The sequence below is a fragment of the Eleutherodactylus coqui genome, chromosome 11 (genome assembly GCF_035609145.1).
Source record: "Eleutherodactylus coqui strain aEleCoq1 chromosome 11, aEleCoq1.hap1, whole genome shotgun sequence".
NCBI lineage: Eukaryota > Metazoa > Chordata > Amphibia > Anura > Eleutherodactylidae > Eleutherodactylus > Eleutherodactylus coqui.
The window spans coordinates 91,968,823-91,993,806 of record NC_089847.1 but is presented as its reverse complement, the minus strand read 5'-3'; the positions used below and the strand labels follow the sequence as shown (position 1 = coordinate 91,993,806).

Sequence of the window (24,984 nt, the reverse complement as noted above, 5' to 3'; positions counted from 1 at the left end):
CCTGGGTCCCACTGGTCTCTACTAGTTCTGAGCTGGTGGCACTATTGGACATTTTCTGATTTGGAAGGGAAGTAAGCATGATGTGTCTTTCAGCTACTGCACCAACCTCCCTTAGCCGACCACTGCATCTACGGTCCTCAATGTTGGCCCTTTTTTTTTTTGCCTTTTCAAAAAAAAAACCTGAACAGCACTTGTTAAAACTTCATTTTATTTTGAAATCTTTATTTTGAAAACTGGGAAAATAAGGATTCCGAATCTGGCACCCAATGTCCTCCGCATGTTCCAGCTGCAATCTGACAGGGAAGATGAATTTGTATGGCATCTGGACAGCTCTCTTCCCTCCAGAACTTCAGGCTGGGGTTGGGGTTCTTCCTCTTCCTCATGACTCTTCCAGACTGCACACTCTTCTTCCAAGTCTGCAAGAAAATGAAACCCAAATGATTTGAATGACCTCATTAAGATTCTCAAGTGCATAACTGCCGCAATATCCAGAGGCCCTGGCGACCCGGTGACATTTAAAGGCCCTGGTGATATAGTTCCCATTCCTTTGTGGTATATTGATAGCTAGAGCTCCCAGTCTTCTGTAGCACATCGGTAACTGCAGCTCCCTGGTTGTTCAGCGATGCGCACCGCACCAGCTCCTACCATAGTTTATTACATACCAATAAGTGGATAATTTCACATACCTGCTTGTTTCTCCATCTGCACCAAAGTATCTTCTGTGGGGGCTCGTCCAGTAGCTTCTCTGCCAGATGACAACCACGAGCCTTCAGTAACCTGCCAAAAACTTAGTCAGGTTATATCACAATACCAAGTAAGACGATGCAACCAGAAAATCAGCATTAACATCCTACGTTCTCGATCCATCAGCCCCATACCTTACATGTGGTTTGGAGATGAATTCATTTCCACAATTATTAGTCCACCATAGTAGATACAATACATAGGCGGATACAGCAGTTCCTTTCCTATTCCTATGTATTGTGGACTTGACAGCTGATGACCCCGGTGAAGAGAGCTAAAAGGTGGATCCTAGATTTGTCAATGAAATGATTAGCCATGCATTGGCTGTTGGTTGTCCCTCTGTGTCACAGGGGATATATGAACCAGGTGACCACTACAAATCTGCTGGGGGAAAAAAGGTGTCTACCTGAAAAGGAAATCCCCCTTAAAATTTGAAAAAAATTCCCCCCCCTAGTCAGAATTAGCCGGCTCCCGGCTTGTCCCAGTTTTTCCTGGCAAGAGACCATCTCTTAGGTATTCCAATCCCCTTGCTGACATGATTCATTAGTGACCCGGTTATACATTTCATTTAAAGGCTTTTTCTGGGTCAGGCAAGTGTTTATTTTTTGCGCGGGCAAAAATAGCGCTTCCAAAATAACCAATGGGTTCCTATGGAAGCGCTCACATGAAAGAATGTAGTTGCGTAAAACGGTTCGCACACCTAACAAAGATAGGACATGCCGCAGGTCACATGCAGCTCTGCGGTGCGCACCAAAGATAGGACCTGTCCTATTTTTGGTGTGCTCTGTGCAGGAGTTTCCATTGACCCCTATGGGAGCAGGAGCTTATGCAGGACATTTAAAACCCGCTGTCCAGAAGCACATTTTAAATGACTGCTGTAAACTCCTATTAGTCCTCGCGGGGATGAGGGGACTCCCTGAGGGTTCCCCTAATCCCTGCGGGGACTAACAGGAATTTACAACAGGACATTTACAATGTGCTTCTCGGCAGCATGTTTTAAAATGTCCTGCTGTAACCAGCGGGGTATTCCTCCAGCTCTGCTGGTGGGCAATTCTCCAGCAGTTCAGAGCAGTAGGGGATGCTCTCCCCCAGGGATTTCCATATAGCAGAAATAGAGAGGGGGTGGAGTTACGGGGCTTTCCCGAGGGCTTTCCAGAAAGCGTGGGTGGAGGGGGTGGGGCTAGAGGATCCAAGCTCTAGCCCCACCCTCTATATATTTGCTATGGGAAATCTGAGAGAAGCCCTATAGCTCCGCCCCCACCCTAGCCCGCACTGCGGGCATGTTTTTTTTCCTTTTTGCCACACACAGCCAATCCCACTGCGGGCATCTTTTTTTTTTTGCTTTTTGCCACACACAGCCAATCGCATCACAGACACCCTTTCTTCTCCACACACTGTCAATCGCACTGCGGGCATCTTTTTTTTTTCTTTTTGCCACACACAGCCAATCGCACTGCGGGCATGTTTTTTTTCTTTTTGCCACACACAGCCAATTGCACCACAGACATCCTTTTTTTCCCACACACAGCCAATCGCATTGCGGGCATCTTTTTTTTTTCCTTTTTGCCACACACAGCCAATCGCACTGCGGGCATCTTTTTTTTTCTTTTTGCCACACACAGCCAATCACGCTGCGGGCATGTTTCTTTTATTTTTGCCACACACAGCCAATCGCACCACAGACATCTTTTTTTTCCCACACACAGCCAATCGCACTGCGGGCATCTTTTTTTTTTCTTTTTGCCACACACAGCCAATCGCACTGCGGGCATCTTTTTTTTTTCTTTTTGCCACACACAGCCAATCGCACCACAGACATCCTTTTTTTCCCACACACAGCCAATCGCACTGCGGGCATCTTTTTTTTTCTTTTTGCCACACACAGCCAATCGCACTGCGGGCACCTTTTTTTTTTTTTCTTTTTGCCACACACAGCCAATCGCACCACAGACATCCTTTTTTTTCCACACACAGCCAATCGCACTGCGGGCATCTTTTTTTTTTTTTCTTTTTGCCACACACAGCCAATCGCACTGCGGGCATCTTTTTTTTTTCTTTTTGCCACACACAGCCAATCGCACTGCGGGCATCTTTTTTTTCTTTTTGCCACACACAGCCAATCACACTGCGGGCATGTTTTTTTTCTTTTTGCCACACACAGCCAATCGCATCACAGACACCCTTTCTTTTACACACACTGCCAATCGCACTGCGGCATGTTTTTTTTTTATTTTGCCCCGCACAGCCAATCGCACTGCGGGCATCTTTTTTTTTTCTTTTTGCCACACACAGCCAATCGCACCACAGACATCCTTTTTTTTCCACACACAGCCAATCGCACTGCGGGCATCTTTTTTTTTTCTTTTTGCCACACACAGCCAATCGCACTGCGGGCATCTTTTTTTTTTTTTTCTTTTTGCCACACACAGCCAATCGCAACACAGACATCCTTTTTTTTCCACACACAGCCAATCGCACTGCGGGCATCTTTTTTTTTTCTTTTTGCCACACACAGCCAATCGCACTGCGGGTATCTTTTTTCTTTTACTTTTTGCCACACACAGCCAATCGCACTGCGGGCATCTTTTTTTTCTTTTTGCCACACACAGCCAATCACACTGCGGGCATGTTTTTTTTCTTTTTCCTTTTTGCCACACACAGCCAATCGCACTGCGGACATCTTTTTTTTTTTTTTGCTTTTTGCCACACACAGCCAATCGCACTGCGGGCATCTTTTTTTTTTTTTTGCTTTTTGCCACACACAGCCAATCGCATCACAGACATCCTTTTTTTTCCACACACAGCCAATCGCACTGCGGGCATCTTTTTTTTCTTTTTGCCACACACAGCCAATCGCACTGCGGGCATCTTTTTTTTTTTTTCTTTTTGCCACACACAGCCAATCGCACTGTGGGCATGTTTTTTTTCTTTTTGCCACACACAGCCAATCGCACAACAGACATCCTTTTTTTTCCACACACAGCCAATTGCACTGCGGGCGTCTTTTAAGATCTATTTCATGGAAAAACGTCTTCCAAAATATATAGATTTTTAGGGCTCAGTCAGAGGAGCGTTTTTTCCCCGCATCCATAGAACAAATGCTTTCTAATGAATGTGGTCACATATCCATTTTTTACTAGTGAACAATTCGCCCCTGCAAAAAAATAGGGCAACGTTTTTTTGATTCGCACAAAAATGCTGTTTTCGTGCAAATGGATGCAACTTTGACAATATGAAATCTTAGTCAAAGCCCTTAAATGAGCCCTAGATGCAGTAAAAAAAAATTAAAATATATATATTATAGCTGTGATTGGTCAAAGCGTTCAACCAATCAGGAAGAGCTGTGGCAGAGGAATTCTTCAGCCTATATATGTATATATTATTATTTTTTTCCTTAAAGAGAAACCATGGCTGATTTTCAGGGAAGGGCTTATATTTCAAACCCTTCTCTGAAAATCACTGCAGGGGTTGCCGGCATCCTATGTGTTCCATTGAAAGCAATGCTACACGGACCTGCATTCACGCGTGTTTGTGCACATATGTGGGTGCGTGCTTTGTGCGCACCTATGTATGGCACACGCACACACTCATCTGAATGCACCCTTAGGGCTCAGTCAGTCGGGCGATTTTTCAGCCCCGGTCACGCGATTTGCGGATGCGCATCCGTCATGCGATCCGCAAATCGCAGGAGAAAACACCCCTGTGACTAAGGCCTTATAAAGCAAAAAATACGATATATACAGTTAGTTATATCGTCTTTTAAATGTACATTTTCTTTTGCCCTATAGCTGCCATGCAGGGACTAACGTTATGCCAAGACTCATTTTATTTGATAGTCTCTATTGCCATTATCGCTACTATTGGTTTTATTCCTATGAGGGCTCTTTCACATGGCCGTTGGTGTTTTGACGTGTGCCCACCGGCGCCATAAAAACGTGTGAACGGGCACAGAAATCTAACGTTTGTGCGTCCGTTCAGACGGCCTGAGCCCAGTGCATATACGCTGAAGCCGCAATGCCGTTGGGCAGGGGAAGAAGACAGTTTAGCTCTGCTAAGCTGTTCTCCCCCTTCCCTTCCCCTCACTGACTCTCTGCAAAGGGAGGAGGCGGGACGGGGCAGGAGCTAGTGTGCCAAGCTCCCGCCCCCTCTCCGTCCCTTGTTGGCCGCCAGCAATAGGAGGGGTGGTGCTTAGCTCCGTCCCCGCCCCGCTCCCTCCCATTGCAAACAACTGGCAAGGGGCAAAGAGGAGGAGAGAAGGGGGAGAGAGTTCAGCAGTAACGCTGCTAAACTCCCTCCCATCTCCCCTCTCCGGCAGCTGTCATTGGCTCCCATAGGAGTCTATGGCAGTGGCTATATTCCGGCCGGGAAAGATAGTTCCAGGACTATCTTTCCTGCGTGGCATAAAAGCGCCTGGTATATCACACTACCAACTACTGTCCACGTCACCTTTTACTCCACTGTGACTCTACACCATATATGAATGTGTTGTATCGTGTAACCCCAGCAAGTACTGAGGAAGACGTTCCCAAACCCCCAGACGCGGATACAAGCTGGTTTTAAATGAAAAAAAACTGAGTTCTTTTTTGACAAAACACCCGAGATCAAGCAGTCCCACTTCCATTTTTATCCCATTTCCTCTTCCCCGGGGGCGCTCCATCCATTTTTCTTCCCCTCCTCCACACTATTGTCACTATAGGGGGATGTCTCCCCTTTAAGGGCTCATGTCCACGGGTATATATATATAAAACACTCCGGGTCTCCCGCAGTGTTGTACACATATATAGCCAATACACTCCTCCGGCAGAGACCTTTTATGGGCTGTGTATGGCACTGCGTATGCCTGGGAATCTGTCGTCACGCACATGCGCAGTCTGATTTTCTCTTTCTAATTCCCTGCTCTGAACAGCGCAGGGATGTGTATGGAAACGCTGCCTGTATCAATGTATTGTGTATGGACAGCGTATTGATACACAGCCCAAACAAGGGCAGTGTGATACACAGAGAATAGTGCATGCTGCAATTTATTTCCCTTGCGTATCGATAGGCAGTGCCCACACGCAGGTGTGTATGGAGCAATGGAAGCCCATATACTTTCATTGCCTCCATTCTATGCATATCACTCATGCGTGCAATGCATGCGGAATTCGTGGCGGGAAAACGCCCGTGGACATGAGCCCTAACTGGGGCTGATATGGATGCCTCAGCTATAGTGGGAAAGTGTGAAATAGAAAAGAGGCAATATAAATGACCCCCCAGGAGGTGTTTGATGTAAAAATAAATAAATACAGAATTATATATTAAATAAAACGACTCAACACTGACGCCAGCCAAAATCAGCGCTATTTGCGCCCTGTAATCTAAAACTATACAAATTATATATCTATACAGCGAAACCGAAATGAGGAACCCATTCCCTACTTTATTTTAGTGTAAATATTCTAATTTTACAAATAAACAACTATTATTTAAAAAAACAACATTTTTTAGCTTATTACTAGATATTTAAAAAAAAATAAAATAAATAAAAAATAAATAAAAAATGGCCCTATATGTCATAGAAAGAAAAATGCAGCAAAAATCATTTTGGTAGCTAAAGAAAACAAACAAAAAATAGGGGAGTAAAATCACCATACGGGTAAAATCCAGAAAAAGTGGTCCTTAAGGGGTTTTAAAAAAATGATTTTTCACAGCAGTTTAGCAGCAAAGCGCATCAAAAAGACACAAAAAAAATGCGCCTGCAGTATAAAGGAAGGACTTGTCTATTAGATGTTCTCTAGCGAGCGGCTGAGAATACAATCCCCTCATATAAAAGGGTTCCCCATGATATCTAACAATCACCGGCTCAGTATATAAACATGGAAACCCAGAGAGATGTGACACTTATCTGTGAGCGGCCAGAAGCTCCTCCGGACAGGGATGATGAAGGGTGCTAACAGCGAGCAGCAGCGGTTACATCCACGTAACGTCCACCTGCAGCGTCCAGAAGCTCCTCTCAGACAGGGATGATGTAGGCTGCTAACAGCAAGCAGCAGCGGTTATATCCACGTAACGTCCACCTAGAGCGTCGAGAAGCTCCTCTCGGACAGAGATGATGTAGGCTGCTAACAGCGAGCAGCAGCGGTTATATCCACGTGACGTCTATCTAGAGCGTCCAGAAACTCCTCTCGGACAGAGATGATGTAGGCTGATAACAGCGAACAGCAGCGGTTATATCCACATAACGTCCACCTAAAGCGTCCAGAAGCTCCTCTCAGACAGAGATGATGTAGGCTGCTAACAGCGAGCAACAGCGGTTATATCCACGTAACATCCACCTAGAGCGTCCAGAAGCTCCTCTCGGACAGGGATGATGTAGGCTGCTAACAGCGAGCAGCAGCGGTTATATCCACGTAACGTCCACCTAGAGCGCCCAGAAGCTCCTCTCGGACAGGGATGATGTACGCAGCCAACGGTTGAGGAGAAGTTATGGGGTGCAGCAGAGGCAGCAGAGCTCCGGTGACTGTTGTAGTGCCGCTGCTGCAGGAACTGCCTGTGTGGACGGGTTCTATCTGCTTCTAGAACTGCAGACCGCTGTGACCTCACAGGAATTCTATAGAAACCCCTGTGACCTCACTCGACCGCACATACACACACCCTCACAGGTGGGCAGGACCGGCCGCAGGCCTCTCTAACCTGGATCTTCTATACACGTTTTGGGCTCATTTCTCACATATTGCGTAAATCCACACTGGAATTCAGCAGAATAATCCACAACAAATTCTGAGGCTTTTGGCGCAGATTTCACTCATATTAAAATGAATAAAATCCGCCTTGAAATATCCACAACCTGCAGAGCATGCTGGGAAGGGGAAAATCCGCAGCGAGACTCCAATCCACGGCAGATTGTTTTCCGCTGTGAGTGAAATCCCCATTCACCGGTATTTGACTCTAACTGGAATTTCGGTGCTAAATCAGCAACCAAACCGGACTATGACCCTTTCACCAATATTTGGCTATATGTTCTGATGAAGCGCCCCATATTCAGCCCAGCGTTACGCAGCTTATGCCGCCATACTGCAATGTGTGAGCCACGTTTGTTGCTACTTGGGGAGGGCTCTGTAATACGATTTCTGTCAAAAACCTAAAAAATACGACAATGCGGGATTTTCACCATCACAAGATCAGATCCGCATGACACTGCAGGTACAGATTCAGTGTAATGCGTTCGTGTAGGCGAATACTACAAGGAATATCGCAGTGCAATATAGCATAAACATGTGATAATCACTCACATTAACACCCTGCAGGGACCTGAACTTAATAAAAACGGCTAGTGTACTAGAATCGCGAGGGTTAAACATCATATATCTTGTAAGATAAGAGGAGAAGCCGTCACATTACTGTTCCCCTGACCCCAGATACCGGCGCTACAAGGGTCCTCCACCGCTCTCCTGCCCCCAGATACCGGCGCTACCAGGGTCTTCCACCGCTCTCCTGACCCCAGATACTGGTGCTACCAAGGTCCTCCACCGCTCTCCTGCCCCCAGATACCGGCACTACCAGGGTCCTTCACCGCTCTCCTGACCCCAGATACTGGTGCTACCAAGGTCCTCCACTGCTCTCCTGCCCCTTGATGCCAGCACTACCAGGGTCCTCCACCGCTCTCCTGCCCCCTGATGCCAGCACTACCAGGGTCCTCCACCGCTCTCCTGCCCCCAGATACCGACACTACCAGGGTCCTCCACCGCTCTCCTTCCCCCTGATGCCGGCGCTACCAAGACCCTTCACCACTCTCCTGCCCCCTGATGATGGCGATACCACCCTTCTCTCGCCTTCATTTATCAAAGCTGTCTGAAAAAAAAATTTGGCCTTGTTGCCCATAGCAACCAATCACAGCACAGCTCTGATTTCTGAAACGGCTCTAGTTACATGACAGCTGCGCTCTGATTGGTTGCTATGGGCAACAAGGCAGGTTTGTCTTCTAGATAGATTAGATTAATGAGCCCGTCTGTTCTTCCTGTCCCAGCGCTGACATGTCCGCACCACATACGATGCGGTGACCTGCAGTAATGCCAAACCTGCAGGATGCTGCGATTACAAAAATAGCCACTGACCCAAGAAACGCACGACTAAAAGAGAAAACCCCCCACAAAGGATCCCTGTAGTGTTTATGGAGCTCCACACTTCACTGTTGATCTACTGCTAAAATCCGGCCGCAGGGTTTATGGAAAAAAATAATCCAGAAAAACGTCCCTAAAAATACGTCACTATAAATGCGCGGGAGTAAAAACGTCCGTAAAGCGTATTCACGTGTCGCAGTCAGGGTGTGGCTGAGAACCACATCAAAGACCGCGTGTACTTTTACCTGTAAAAACCATGTGACCAAAAACACATCTCACATCTGCGGCAAAACTGGCGGGGTTCTTAGATTTGGTGTGACTATACCCTTACACACCGCGCTCCGCACCGCGTGCTTTACACTGTATTTACACAGGCCAGTGCGATATAGGTGAGAGAAAATCGTATATATATATCACAGTTGTAAACCTGCGTTTTTCAGGTTTCTGCGAAACGTTCCCATGTTCAAAATGCGCTATTCGCATCACTGTAGGTGCGTTTTTAAACGTGAAAAATAATAAAAAAGAAAGAATGAGCAGTTCTTGCAGTGGAATTGCCTCAAAACAGGACATGCTGCGTTATTTTGCACTTGCACTTGTGTGCGCCGTGAGGTCACAACCGCTGCATGAGCAACGAGTAACGTGAATATTCCCACAAAGAGACAGTTCATCTGTGCATGCGCCAGCGGAAGACCTCGCGGTGCACATGTGAGACTTGGCAGCGCTACATGGATGACGCCTACTGTGTTATCCACGGCTAAGGAGTTGGGAGGGGTGGACTTTGGAGCCGAATAAGCTGCTAGTAGATGGTTCAGCCCGCCCAGCTGATCGCTCCGCCTATTTTGGCCATAAAGTCATGATGATTTTTGGGGTATTTTCATCTCTAATTTTCAAAAGACATAACTTTTTTATTTTTCCGCTGACTTGGCGTTATTTTGTAAGGCAAAATGAACAAAATGAGCATTTTGCCTCTGCATCTTTTAGGGTTTATATTTACGTTTTTTGCAAGATGAATAGTGCGTTCAATTCACTGTAGAGATCGTTACGGATACCAGAAATGTGGGTTTATATATATATATATTATTTTTTTTTTTTTATAGAAAGGGGAAAGTGCGTAAAAGAGTTTTTTTGGTAATTTAATTTTACTTCTTTTTTTACCATTTTTTTTTTCTTTCATTTTTTATGTCACTGTGGGGGACTTGAACCGTAAAAGCTCTGTTTGCTATGACGTTGCACTGCAGTACTTTTGTAGTGCAGTGCATTATTGCTTACCATAGGCCAGTCTCTATGTACAGGTCATGTGCCGCACAGTGTAATGGGAGACACGATACTGGCCAAAGTCACAACTAAGTTGGCCTAACTTCACATAGGTATGCGTGATACGAGACCGTGAATCCCGCCACCATATCGTGCCCCCACCATGTGAATTCAATCCTCTGCCGCGGCTGTTCTCTCCCCATTGCTGTCGCCGGCCCCATTAAAAACAATGGACGCTGCAATGCAAGATCACGCAGCCAGATAGAACATGCCGCGGTTTGTTTCCCGCATCGCATCGTTCATGTGTATGACTCCATTCACAAGGTGGTGGTTCAGATTTGTGCGTCTCAAAATGCAAAAACAAGAACACTGTCGTGACAGGTTTAGGAACGGATGACAGGAAGTCTCTACAACCAACCCGCTCCCCTGTCCCTACCTACTTGTCCCCCTGGGCTAAACCCCGGGGACAGGGACAGGAGAGACCAACTAACCAGAAGACAGAATATCACAAAATCCAACTTAGAACTAAGAGGGTCAAATAATCACCAAAGAACTACCAAAGAATCCAAAGGAAGACAGATAGGTCAGAGCAAACCGCGTTAGAGGACTGGAGCGAGCAATGTGAGCGGGTGTTAGCTGGAGAACAATTAGCAACCACTGGTAGGGACTGACAGTGTCTGCAGAGCTAAATACCCAAAGCCCCACCTAGGTTGAGGCAGAACCTGGTGACGCGCCAGCCGGTAAAGCATGAAGCCCTCCTCCGGCCGCGCCCCGTAACAGGGGAACTCCGAGCCCAGCCGAGGCCCCGCCCAGCAGTGCCATGGACCCCACACCCAACACCGTACCAGACGCCAACCACCCCAGGAGACCCCGGGTGACATCACCAAGGCCACCAACGACCCTAGGCACTCCACCACACCCGTGCCGCTCATGACCGCCGACGGCCGCAAGTCCCCTCCTGACAAACACCATGCAAATTTTTGAGGTAACCGATGGTCTTGGAAACATAGTCTTCTACTAAAAGCTCTGAAGCAAAACAGAGTAGCATTGAGATTCTACCTTGTATTTAACCTTATGGCCTTTAGTTGTAATTCTCCTTTTAAACATGTGTACAGCAAATAATACTGGTGGTTTTGTTAATGATTAGAGATGAGCGAACGTGTTCTTCCGAGCTTGATATTCGTGCGAATATTAGGGTGTTCGGGATGTTCGTTATTCGTAACGAACACCATGCGGTGTTCTGGTTATTTTCACTTCCTTCCCTGAGACGTTAGCGCGCTTTTCTGGCCAATTGAAAGACAGGGAAGGCATTACAACTTCCCCCTGTGACGTTCAAGCCCTATACCACCCCCCTGCTGTGAGTGGCTGGGAAGATCAGGTGTCACCCGAACATAAAAGTCGGCCCCTCCCGCGGTTCGCCTCAGATGCCGTGTGAGTTAGATGAGGGACAGTGCTGTTTGTACCGGAGCTGCTGTAGGGAAAGAATTGGTAGTTAGTGTAGGCTTCAAGACCCCCCAAAGGTCCTTATTAGGGCCACTGATAGCTGTGTGTTGGCTGCTGTTAGCAGTGGCAATTTTTTTTTCCTCAAAATCGCCTCTGCAGACCGTTGCACCTGGCATTAGGGACAGAAGTGCTGCATAGGCAGGGAGAGTGTTAGGAGTGAGTGTAGCCTTCAAGAACCTCAACGGTCCTTTCTAGGGCCATATTTATCCATGTGCAGTACTGTCCAGGCTGCTGTTAGCTGTGCTGCATTTTTTTTTGCTTCTCAAAATCGCTTCTGCAGAGCATTGCACCCTCCATTGATACTGCAGGGAAAGAATTGTATAGGCAGGGCCACAACACAGTTATTATTCATTGAATATACGCAGTGCTGCCTTTTGCTTGTAAAACAAGTGAAAATAATTCTATTTGTCCGGCCTCTGTCCGTCCTAAGGGCGGTGGACACGTGTCGGCTGCGTGTGACACCTTTAAAAATCATACGCACCCAGCTACGTTTTACTCCTGGCTTCGCCATTTGCTTTCCTTAATTGGGAAAAAAAATACCTGCTCTGCCACAGTTAATAACTCTGCTACCCTCACGTTCTGTGACACATTAGCAGGGACACAGCACAGTTATTAAACTTCTCATGTTCATAGAATATACGCAGTGCTGCCTTTTGGTGCCAAAAAACGGAAAATAATTCTATTTGTCCGGCCTCTGTCCGTCCTAAGGGCGGTGGACACGTGTCGGCTGCGTGTGACACCTTTAAAAATCATACGCACCCAGCTACGTTTTACTCCTGGCTTCGCCATTTGCTTTCCTTAATTGGGAAAAAAAATACCTGCTCTGCCACAGTTAATAACTCTGCTACCCTCACGTTCTGTGACACATTAGCAGGGACACAGCACAGTTATTAAACTTCTCATGTTCATAGAATATACGCAGTGCTGCCTTTTGGTGCCAAAAAACGGAAAATAATTCTATTTGTCCGGCCTCTGTCCGTCCTAAGGGCGGTGGACACGTGTCGGCTGCGTGTGACACCTTTAAAAATCATACGCACCCAGCTACGTTTTACTCCTGGCTTCGCCATTTGCTTTCCTTAATTGGGAAAAAAAATACCTGCTCTGCCACAGTTAATAACTCTGCTACCCTCACGTTCTGTGACACATTAGCAGGGACACAGCACAGTTATTAAACTTCTCATGTTCATAGAATATACGCAGTGCTGCCTTTTGGTGCCAAAAAACGGAAAATAATTCTATTTGTCCGGCCTCTGTCCGTCCTAAGGGCGGTGGACACGTGTCGGCTGCGTGTGACACCTTTAAAAATCATACGCACCCAGCTACGTTTTACTCCTGGCTTCGCCATTTGCTTTCCTTAATTGGGAAAAAATATACCTGCTCTGCCACAGTTAATAACTCTGCTACCCTCACGTTCTGCGACACATTAGCAGGAAAACAGCACAGTTATTAAACTTAGATTATTCATTCACTAGAGGCAGTGGGGCCTTTCGTTTTCAAAAAAGGGAAAAAATTATATTTGGCCTGCAGTCTTGCGCCAATTTATTTCCTGCCTGTGAAATCAAATCACTGGTAATACAGCATGCTGAGGGGTAGGGGTAGGCCTAGAGGACGTGGACGCGGCCGAGGACGCGGAGGGCCAAGTCAGGGTGTGGGCACAGGCCAAGCTCCTGATCCAGGTGTGTCGCAGCCGACTGCTGCGCGATTAGGAGAGAGGCACGTTTCTGGCGTCCCCACATTCATCGCCCAATTAATGGGTCCACGCGGGAGACGGTTATTAGAAAATGAGCAGTGTGAGCAGGTCCTGTCCTGGATGGCAGAAAGTGCTTCGAGCAACCTATCGTCTACCCGCAGTTCTGCGCCGTCCACTGCTGCCAATCCGAATCCTCTGTCTGCTGCTCCTCCTTCCTCCCAGCCTCCTCACTCCACTACAATAACACCTGCTCAGGAGCGGGAGCACTCCCAGGAACTGTTCTCGGGCCCCTGCTTAGATTGGGCAGCAGCGGTTCCTCTCCCACCAGAGGAGTTTATCGTCACTGATGCCCAACCATTCGAAAGTTCCCGGGGTCCGGGGGAAGAGGCTGGGGACTTCCGCCAACTGTCTCAACAACTTTCTGTGGGTGAGGAGGACGATGACGATCAGACACAGTTGTCTTGCAGTGAGGTAGTAGTAAGGGCAGTAAGTCCGAGGGAGCAGCGCACAGAGGATTCGGAGGAAGAGCAGCAGGACGATGAGGTGACTGACCCCACCTGGTGTGCAACGCTTACTCAGGAGGACAGGTCTTCAGAGGGGGAGTCAAGGGCATCAGCAGGGCAGGTTGCAAGAGGCAGTGCGGTGGCCAGGGGTAGAGGCAGGGCCAGACCGAATAATCCACCAACTGTTTCCCAAAGGGCCCCCTCGCGCCATGCCACCCTGCAGAGGCCGAGGTGCTCTAAGATCTGGCAGTTTTTCACAGAGACGCCTGACGACCGACGAACAGTGGTGTGCAACCTTTGTCGCGCAAAGCTCAGCCGGGGAGCCAACACCAACAGCCTCACCACCACCACCATGCGCAGACATATGATGGCCAAGCACCCCGCAAGGTGGGACGAAGGCCGTTCAGCGCCTCCGGTTTGCACCCCTGCCTCTCCCCCTGTGCCCCAACCTGCCATTGAGATGCAACCCCCCTCTCAGGACACAGGCACTACCGTCTCCTGGCCTGCACCCACACCCTCACCTCCGCTGTCCTCGGCCCCATCCAGCAGTGTAGTTCAGCGCACCGTCCAGCCGTCGCTTGCGCAACTGTTGGAGCGCAAGCGCAAGTACGCCGCCACGCACCCGCACGCTCAAACGTTAACCGTCCGCATAGCAAAATTCATCAGCCTTGAGATGCTGCCGTATAGGGTTGTGGAAACGGAGTCCTTCAAAAGTATCATGGAGGCGGCGGCCCCGCGCTACTCAGTTCCCAGTCGCCACTACTTTTCCCGATGTGCCGTCCCAGCCCTGCACGACCACGTCTCCCGCAACATTGTACGCGCCCTCACCAACGCGGTTACTGCCACGGTCCACTTAACTACGGACACGTGGACAAGCACAGGCGGGCAGGGCCACTACATCTCCCTGACGGCACATTGGGTGAATTTAGTGGAGGCTGGGACAGAGTCAGAGCCTGGGACCGCTCACGTCCTACCCACCCCCAGAATTGCGGGCCCCAGCTCGGTGGTGGTATCTGCGGAGGTGTATGCTTCCTCCACTAAAGCACCCTCCTCCTCCTCCTCCTCCTCCTCTGTCTCGCAATCAAGATGTGTTAGCAGCAGCATGTCGCCAGCAGTCGGTGTCGCGCGGTGTGGCAGCACAGCGGTGGGCAAGCGTCAGCAGGCCGTGCTGAAACTACTCAGCTTAGGCGATAAGAGGCACACGGCCCACGAACTGCTGCAGGGTCTGACACAGCAGACCGACCGCTGGCTTGCGCCGCTGAGCCTCCAACCGGGCATGGTCGTGTGTGACAACGGCCGTAACCTGGTGGCGGCTCTGCAGCTCGGCAGCCTCACGCACGTGCCATGCCTGGCCCACGTCTTTAATTTGGTGGTTCAGCGCTTTCTGAAAAGCTACCCACGCTTGTCAGACCTGCTCGTAAAGGCGCGCCGGCTCTGTGCACATTTTCGCAAGTCCCACACGGACGCTGCCACCCTGCGCACCCTGCAACATCACTTTAAGCTGCCAGTGCACCGACTGCTGTGCGACGTGCCCACACGGTGGAACTCTACGCTCCACATGTTGGCCAGGCTCTATGAACAACGTAGAGCTATAGTCGAATACCAACTCCAACATGGGCGGCGCAGTGGGAGTCAGCCTCCTCAATTCCTTTCAGAAGAGTGGGCCTGGTTGGCAGACATCTGCCATGTCCTTGGTAATTTTGAGGAGTCTACCCAGGTGGTGAGCGGCGATGCTACAATCATTAGCGTCACCATTCCTCTGCTATGCATCTTGAGAAATTCCCTGCAAACCATAAAGGAAGCTGCTTTGCGCTCGGAAACGGGGGCGGGGGAAGACAGTATGCCGCTGGATAGTCAGGGCACCCTCCTGTCTATTTCTCAGCGCGTACAGGAGGAGGAGGAGCATGAGGAGGATGAGGAGGAGGGGGAAGAGACAGCTTGGGCCGCTGCTGACGGTACACCGGCTGATTGCCTGTCATCCTTTCAGCGTGTATGGCCTGAGGAGGAGGAGGAGGAGGAGGATCCTGAAAGTGATCTTCCTAGTGACGACAGCCATGTGTTGCGTACAGGTACCCTGGCACACATGGCTGACTTCATGTTAGGATGCCTTTCTCGTGACCCTCGCGTTGCACGCATTCTGGCCACGACGGATTACTGGGTGTACACACTGCTCGATCCACGGTATAAGGAGAACCTGCCCACTCTGATTCCCGAAGAGGAAAGGGGTTCGAGAGTGTTGCTATACCACAGGACCCTTGCGGACAAGCTGATGGTAAAATTCCCAGCCGACAGCGCTAGTGGCAGAAGGCGCAGTACCGAGGGCAAGGTAGCAGGGGATGTGCGTAGATCGAGCAGCATGTACATCCCAGGCAGTGCAACAGTCTTTAAGGGCCTGGCCAGCTTTATGGCTCCCCACCAAGACTGTGTCACCGCTCCCCAGTCAAGGCTGAGTCGGCGGGAGCACTGTAAAAGGATGGTGAGGGAGTACGTAGCGGATCGCACGGCCATCCTTGGTGACGCCTCTGCCCCCTACAACTACTGGGTGTCGAAGCTGGACACGTGGCCTGAACTAGCGCTGTATGCCCTGGAGGTGCTTGCTTGTCCTGCGGCTAGCGTCTTGTCGGAGAGGGTGTTTAGTGCGGCTGGGGGAATCATCACAGATAAGCGTAGCCGCTTGTCAACCGACAGTGCCGACAGGCTAACACTCATCAAGATGAACAAAGCCTGGATTTCCCCAGACTTCTGTTCTCCACCAGCGGACAGCAGCGATACGTAAGCAATACGTAGGCTGCACCCGCGGATGGAAGCTACGTTCTCTCTCACCATCCAAAACGGGGACATTTCTGCTTCATCAATCTGTGTCTAATATTCCTCCTCCTCCTCCTCCTGCTCCTCCTCCTGAAACCTCACGTAATCACGCTGAACGGGCAATTTTTCTTAGGGCCACAAGGCTCTCTCAAATAATTTTTCGGAACAATTTTTATAAGTTTCAATGCGCTTAAAAGCATTGGAACTGTAACTTGAACCAATTTTTCGTTACACTGGGCTGCCTCCAGGCCTAGTTACCACTTAAGCCACATTAACCAAAGCGATTAATGGGTTTCACCTGCCCTCTTGGCTGGCCATGGCCAATTTTTGGGATGTACATTAGTACTGTTGATACAGCAATTTTTGTGGGCCCTCGCCTACAGTGTAATCAAATTAATTTTTAGCCCACCTGCATTACAGCTGACGTTCCCTCAGCTGTGTTGGGCAATGCAATGGGATATTTTTATGTACCGCCGGTGGGTTCCAGGGAGCCACCCATGCTGTAGGTGCACACGGAGTTTTTAATACATGTGTCCACTTCTAAAGAACCCCAGTCTGACTGGGGCATGCAGTGTGGGCCGAAGCCCACCTGTATTACGCACGACATTACTACCTCAGCTGTGTTGGGCAATGCAATGGGATATTTCTATGTACCGCCGGTGGCTTCCTGGCACCCACCCAGGCAGTGGGTCCACAGGGAGTTTAACCTACATGTGTCCACTTCTAAAGAACCCCAGTCTGACTGGGGCATGCATTGTGGGCCGAAGCCCACCTGCATTAAGCACGACATTACTACCTCAGCTGTGTTGGGCAATGCAATGGGATATTTTTATGTACCGCCGGTGGGTTCCAGGGAGCCACCCATGCTGTAGGTGCACACGGAGTTTTTAATACATGTGTCCACTTCTAAAGAACCCCAGTCTGACTGGGGCATGCAGTGTGGGCCGAAGCCCACCTGTATTACGCACAACATTACTACCTCAGCTGTGTTGGGCAATGCAATGGGATATTTCTATGTGCCGCCGGTGGCTTCCTGGCACCCACCCATGCTGTGGGTCCACAGGGAATTATAAATGCATCTGTTTCCACTTATAAAGAAACCCAGTCTGACTGGGGCATGCAGTGTGGGCCGAAACCCACCTGCATTAACCCTTTCCAGTCCACTGTGTGACCTGTGAAGACATTAGGGTTTAAGGCTGTACAGCTCCGTTGTTGGTAGACGTCCGTCGGGGTTCTCTTACTGTATATTGCCAGCCTCTCTGCTGTCGGAGCCTATCCTACGTGTCAGCTCATGCAGTACTGGCTTTAGCCAGCATATAGCGCCGTTGTATAACGGCAGAAAAAGAGTAAGCCCCCTAGGAAAACCATATACAAATTGGATTGGAAAGGGTTAAGCACAACATTACTACCTCAGCTGTGTTGGGCAATGCAATGGGATATTTCTATGTACCGCCGGTGGCTTCCTGGCACCCACCCATGCTGTAGGTGCACACGGAGTTTTTACTACATCTGTACACTTATAAAGAACCCCAGTCAGACTGGGGCATGCAGTGTGGGCCGAAGCCCACCTGCATTAAGCACGACATTACTACCTCAGCTGTGTTGGGCAATGCAATGGGATATTTCTGTGTACCGCCGGTGGGTTCCAGGGAGCCACCCATGCTGTGGGTCGACAGGGACTTCACAATAGGGAGTTGTACCTGCCTGTGTCTATGAATTAAAAAGCCCGGTCTGACTGGGGCATGCAGACACCTTGACAGAATGAATAGTGTGTGGCACATAGGTTCCCCATTGCTATGCCCACGTGTGCAGCTCCTGATGGCGGTGGCACAGGATTCTATTTCTCATTGCTTCTGTACAGCATTGTGGGCTATCGCTCCGCCACTTTTAAAGAGGGTCGCTGCCTAGCCGTGCCAACCTCTGCAGTGTGTGCCTGCGGTCCCTCGTCATGGCAGACGCAATTCTAAATAGACATGAGCGTGGTGTGGCATGAGGGCAGCTGAAGGCTGCCCAGGGACACTTTGGTGTGCGCTGTGGGGGGAGGGGGGGCGGTTGGGCAGCATGTAACCCAGGAGAAGTGTCAGTGGAGTGTCATGCAGGCAGTGATTGTGCTTTGTTGGAGGTAGTGTGGTGCTTAGCAAAGATATGCCATGTTAATGAGGGCTTTTCAGAAGTAAAAGTTGTTGGGAGGGGGGGGGGGGCCCACTCTTGCCGGTATTGTGGCTTAATAGTGGGACCTGTGAACTTGAGATGCAGCCCAACATGTAGCCCCTCGCCTGCCCTATCCGTTGCTGTGTCGTTCCCATCACTTTGCTGAATTGCCCAGATTTTCACACATGAAAACCTTAGCGAGCATCGGCGAAATACAAAAATGTTCTGGTCGCCCATTGACTTCAATGGGGTTCGTTGTTCGAAACGAACCCTCGAGCATCGCGGGAAGTTCGTTCCGAATAACGAGCACCCGAACATTTTGGTGTTCGCTCATCTCTATTAATGATCATTTAGGGTTGTACCATTAACAAGGATCAGGGTCCAAACTCTTTGCTGATGGAAGTGCAATTCCAGAGCTACAATTCCTACTATAGCTGTCAGGTTATAAATAGAGATGAGCGAACACCAAAATGTTCGGGTGTTCGTTATTCGAAACGAACTTCCCGCGATGTTCGAGGGTTCGTTTCGAATAACGAACCCCATTGAAGTCAATGGGCGACCAGAACATTTTTGTATTTCGCCGATGCTCGCTAAGGTTTTCATGTGTGAAAATCTGGGCAATTCAAGAAAGTGATGGGAACGACACAGCAACGGATAGGGCAGGCGAGGGGCTACATGTTGGGCTGCATCTCAAGTTCACAGGTCCCACTATTAAGCCACAATAGCGGCAAGAGTGGGGCCCCCCCCTCCCAACAACTTTTACTTCTGAAAAGCCATCATTAGCATGGCATACCTTTGCTAAGCACCACACTACCTCCAACAAAGCACAATCACCGCCTGCATGACACTCCACTGCCACTTCTACTGGGTTACATGCTGCCCAACCGCCCCCCCTCCCCCCCACAGCGCACACCAAAGTGTCCCTGGGCAGCCTTCAGCTGCCCTCATGCCACACCACCCTCATGTCTATTTAGAAGTGCGTCTGCCATGACGAGGGACAGCAGGCACACACTGGACAGGGTTGGCACGGCTAGGCAGCGACCCTCTTTAAAAGGGGCGGGGCGATAGCCCACAATGCTGTACAGAAGCAATGAGAAATAGAATCCTGTGCCACCGCCATCAGGAGCTGCACACGTGGGCATAGCAATGGGGAACCTATGTGCCACACACTATTCATTCTGTCAAGGTGTCTGCATGCCCCAGTTAGACCGGGCTTTTTAATTCATAGACACAGGCAGGTACAACTCCCTATTGTGAAGTCCCTGTCGACCGACAGCATGGGTGGCTCCCTGGAACCCACCGGCGGTACACAAAAATATCCCATTGCATTGCCCAACACAGCTGAGGTAGTAATGTCGTGCGTAATACAGGTGGGCTTCGGCCCACACTGCATGCCCCAGTCAGACTGGGGTTCTTTACAAGTGGACACATGTAGGTTACACTCCGTGTGCACCTACAGCATGGGTGGCTCCCTGGAACCCACCGGCGGTACACAAAAATATCCCATTGCATTGCCCAACACAGCTGAGGTAGTAATGTCGTGCGTAATACAGGTGGGCTTCGGCCCACACTGCATGCCCCAGTCTGACTGGGGTTCTTTAGAAGTGGACACAGATGCATTTACAACTCCCTGTGGACCGACAGCATGGGTGGGTGCCAGGAAGCCACCGGCGGTACATAGAAATATCCCATTGCATTGCTCAACACAGCTGGGGTAGTAATGTCGTGCTTAATGCAGGTGGGCTAAAAATTTATTTGATTACACTGTAGGCGAGGGCCCACAAAAATTGCTGTATCAACAGTACTAATGTACATCCCAAAAATTGGCCATGGCCAGCCAAGAGGGCAGGTGAAACCCATTAATCGCTTTGGTTAATGTGGCTTAAGTGGTAACTAGGCCTGGAGGCAGCCCAGTGTAACGAAAAATTGGTTCAAGTTACAGTTCCAATGCTTTTAAGCGCATTGAAACTTTTAAAAATTGTTTAGAAAAATTATTTGAGTGAGCCTTGTAGCCCTAAGAAAAATTGCCCGTTCAGCGTGATTACGTGAGGTTTCAGGAGGAGGAGCAGGAGCAGGAGGAGGAGGAATATTAGACACAGATTGATGAAGCAGAAATGTCCCCGTTTTGGATGGTGAGAGAGAACGTAGCTTCCATCCGCGGGTGCAGCCTACGTATTGCTTACGTATCGCTGCTGTCCGCTGGTGGAGAAGAGAAGTCTGGCGAAATCCAGCTTTTGTTCATCTTGATGAGTGTTAGCCTGTCGGCACTGTCGGTTGACAGGCGGGTACGCTTATCTGTGATGATTCCCCCAGCCGCACTAAACACCCTCTCCGACAAGACGCTAGCCGCAGGACAAGCAAGCACCTCCAGGGCATACAGCGCTAGTTCAGGCCATGTGTCCAGCTTCGACACCCAGTAGTTGTAGGTGGCAGAGGCGTCACAGAGGACGGTCGTGCGATCGGCTACGTACTCCCTCACCATCCTTTTACAGTGCTCCCGCCGACTCAGCCTTGACTGGGGAGCGGTGACACAGTCTTGGTGGGGAGCCATAAAGCTGTCCAGGCCCTTAAAGACTGTTGCACTGCCTGGGATGTACATGCTGCTCGATCTCCGCACCTCCCCTGCTACCTTGCCCTCGGTACTGCGCCTTCTGCCACTAGCGCTGTCGGCTGGGAATTTTACCATCAGCTTGTCCGCAAGGGTCCTGTGGTATAGCAACACTCTCGAACCCCTTTCCTCTTCGGGAATGAGAGTGGGCAGGTTCTCCTTATAGCGTGGGTCGAGCAGTGTGTACACCCAGTATTCCGTTGTGGCCAGAATGCGTGCAACGCGAGGGTCACGAGAAAGGCATCCTAACATGAAGTCAGCCATGTGTGCCAGGGTACCAGTACGCAACACATGGCTGTCTTCACTAGGAAGATCACTTTCAGGATCCTCCTCCTCCTCCTCAGGCCATACACGCTGAAAGGATGACAGGCAATCAGCCGGTGTACCGTCAGCAGCGGGCCAAGCTGTCTCTTCCCCCTCCTCCTCATCCTCCTCATGCTCCTCCTCCTCCTCCTGTACGCGCTGAGAAATAGACAGGAGGGTGCCCTGACTATCCAGCGGCATACTGTCTTCCCCCGCCCCCGTTTCCGAGCGCAAAGCAGCTGCCTTTATGCTTTGCAGGGAATTTCTCAAGATGCATAGCAGAGGAATGGTGACGCTAATGATTGTAGCATCGCCGCTCACCACCTGGGTAGACTGCTCAAAATTACCAAGGACATGGCAGATGTCTGCCAACCAGGCCCACTCTTCTGAAAGGAATTGAGGAGGCTGACTCCCACTGCGCCGCCATGTTGGAGTTGGTATTCGACTATAGCTCTACGCTGTTCATAGAGCCTGGCCAACATGTGGAGCGTAGAGTTCCACCGTGTGGGCACGTCGCACAGCAGTCGGTGCACTGGCAGCTTAAAGTGATGTTGCAGGGTGCGCAGGGTGGCAGCGTCCGTGTGGGACTTGCGGAAATGTGCGCAGAGCCGGCGCGCCTTTACGAGCAGGTCTGACAAGCGTGGGTAGCTTTTCAGAAAGCGCTGAACCACCAAATTAAAGACATGGGCCAGGCATGGCACGTGCGTGAGGCTGCCGAGCTGCAGAGCCGCCACCAGGTTACGGCCGTTGTCACACACGACCATGCCCGGTTGGAGGCTCAGCGGCGCAAGCCAGCGGTCGGTCTGCTGTGTCAGACCCTGCAGCAGTTCGTGGGCCGTGTGCCTCTTATCGCCTAAGCTGAGTAGTTTCAGCACGGCCTGCTGACGCTTGCCCACCGCTGTGCTGCCACACCGCGCGACACCGACTGCTGGCGACATGCTGCTGCTAACACATCTTGATTGTGAGACAGAGGAGGAGGAGGAGGGTGCTTTAGTGGAGGAAGCATACACCTCCGCAGATACAACCACCAAGCTGGTGCCCGCAATTCTGGGGGTGGGTAGGACGTGAGCGGTCCCAGGCTCTGACTCTGTCCCAGCCTCCACTAAATTCACCCAATGTGCCGTCAGGGAGATGTAGTGGCCCTGCCCGCCTGTGCTTGTCCACGTGTCCGTTGTTAAGTGGACCGTGGCAGTAACCGCGTTGGTGAGGGTGCGTACAATGTTGCGGGAGATGTGGTCGTGCAGGGCTGGGACGGCACATCGGGAAAAGTAGTGGCGACTGGGAACTGAGTAGCGCGGGGCCGCCGCCTCCATGATACTTTTGAAGGACTCCGTTTCCACAACCCTATACGGCAGCATCTCAAGGCTGATGAATTTTGCTATGCGGACGGTTAACGCTTGAGCGTGCGGGTGCGTGGCGGCGTACTTGCGCTTGCGCTCAAACACTTGCGCAAGCGACGGCTGGACGGTGCGCTGAACTACACTGGTGGATGGGGCCGAGGACAGCGGAGGTGAGGGTGTGGGTGCAGGCCATGAGGCGGTAGTGCCTGTGTCCTGAGAGGGGGGTTGGATAGCAGTGTCAGGTTGGGGCACAGGGGGAGAGGCAGCGGTGCAAACCGGAGGTGGTGAACGGCCTTCGTCCCACCTTGTGGGGTGCTTGGCCATCATATGTCTGCGCATGCTGGTGGTGCTGAGGCTGTTGGTGTTGGCTCCCCGCCTGAGCTTTGCGCGACAAAGGTTGCACACCACTGCTCGTCGGTCGTCAGGCGTCTCTGTGAAAAACTCCCAGACCTTAGAGCACCTCGGCCTCTGCAGGGTGGCATGGCGCGAGGGTGCGCTTTGGGAAACAGTTGGTGGATTATTCGGTCTGGCCCTGCCTCTACCCCTGGACACCGCACTGCCTCTTGCAACCTGCCCTGCTGCTGCCCCTGCCTCCCCCTCTGAAGACCTGTCCTGAGTAGGCGTTGCAAACCAGGTGGGGTCAGTCACCTCATCATCCTGCTGCTCTTCCTCAGAATCCTCTGTGCGCTCCTCCCTCGCACTTACTGCCCTCACTACTACCTGACTGCAAGACAACTGTGTCTCATCGTCATCGTCCTGCGCACCCACAGAAAGTTCTTGAGACAGTTTGCGGTAGTCCCCAGCCTCATCCCCCGGACCCCGGGAACTTTGCAATGGTTGGGCATCAGTGACGATAAACTCCTCTGGTGGGAGAGGAACCGCTGCTGCCCAATCTGAGCAGGGGCCAGAGAACAGTTCCTGGGAGTCTTCACGCAGCTGAGCAGGTGTCATTGTAGTGGAGTGAGGAGGCTGGGAGGAAGGAGGAGCAGCAGACAGAGGATTCTGATTTGCAGCAGTGGACGGCGCAGAACTGCGGTTGTACGATAGGTTGCTCGAAGCACTTTCTGCCATCCAGGACAGGACCTGCTCACACTGCTCATTTTCTAATAACCGTCTCCCGCGTGGACCCATGAATTGTGCGATGACTGTCGGGACGCCAGAAACGTGCCTCTCTACTAATCGCGCTGCAGTCGGCTGCGATACACCTGGATCAGGAGTTTGGCCTGTGCCCACACCCTGACTTGGCCCTCCGCGTCCTCGGCCACGTCCACGTCCTCTAGGCCTACCCCTACCCCTCAGCATGCTGTATTACCAGTGATTTGATTTCACAGGCAGGAAATAAATTGGCGCAAGACTGCAGGCCAAATATAATTTTTTCCCTTTTTAAAAAAAGGAAAGGCCCCACTGCCTCTAGTGAATGAATAATCTAAGTTTAATAACTGTGCTGTGTCCCTGCTAATGTGTCACAGAACTTGAGGGTAGCAGAGTTATTAACTCTGGCAGAGCAGGTATTTTTTTCCCAATTAAGGAAAGCAAATGGCGAAGCCAGGAGTAAAACGTAGCTGGGTGCGTCTGATTTTTAAACGTTGCACACGCAGCCGACACGTGTCCACCGCCCTTAGGACGGACAGAGGCAGGACAAATAGAATTTTTTTCAGTTTTTTTCCACCAAAAGGCAGCACTGCGTATATTCAATGAACATGAGAAGTTTAATAACTGTGCTGTGGCCCTGCTAATGTGGCACAGAACTTGAGGGTAGCAGAGTTATTATAACTCTGGCAGAGCAGGTATTTTTTTCCCAATTAAGGAAAGCAAATGGCGAAGCCAGGAGTAAAACGTAGCTGGGTGCGTCTGATTTTTAAACGTTGCACACGCAGCCGACACGTGTCCACCGCCCTTAGGACGGACAGAGGTAGGACAAATAGAATTTTTTTCAGTTTTTTTCCACCAAAAGGCAGCACTGCGTATATTCAATGAACAT

General features: G+C 50.4%; 1 long non-coding RNA gene across 1 annotated transcript in view; it reads right to left on the bottom strand.

The window, feature by feature from the left end:
- Positions 1-208: 208 nt before the first annotated feature.
- LOC136582804 (uncharacterized) overlaps positions 209-24,984 on the bottom strand; it is a 98,881-nt gene continuing 74,105 nt past the window's right edge. The window contains exons 2-3 of the long non-coding RNA XR_010787224.1: positions 687-777; positions 209-416 (exon numbers count right to left, since the gene is read on the bottom strand). This is a non-coding gene — a long non-coding RNA (uncharacterized lncRNA). The remainder of the gene's footprint in view (positions 417-686; positions 778-24,984) is intronic.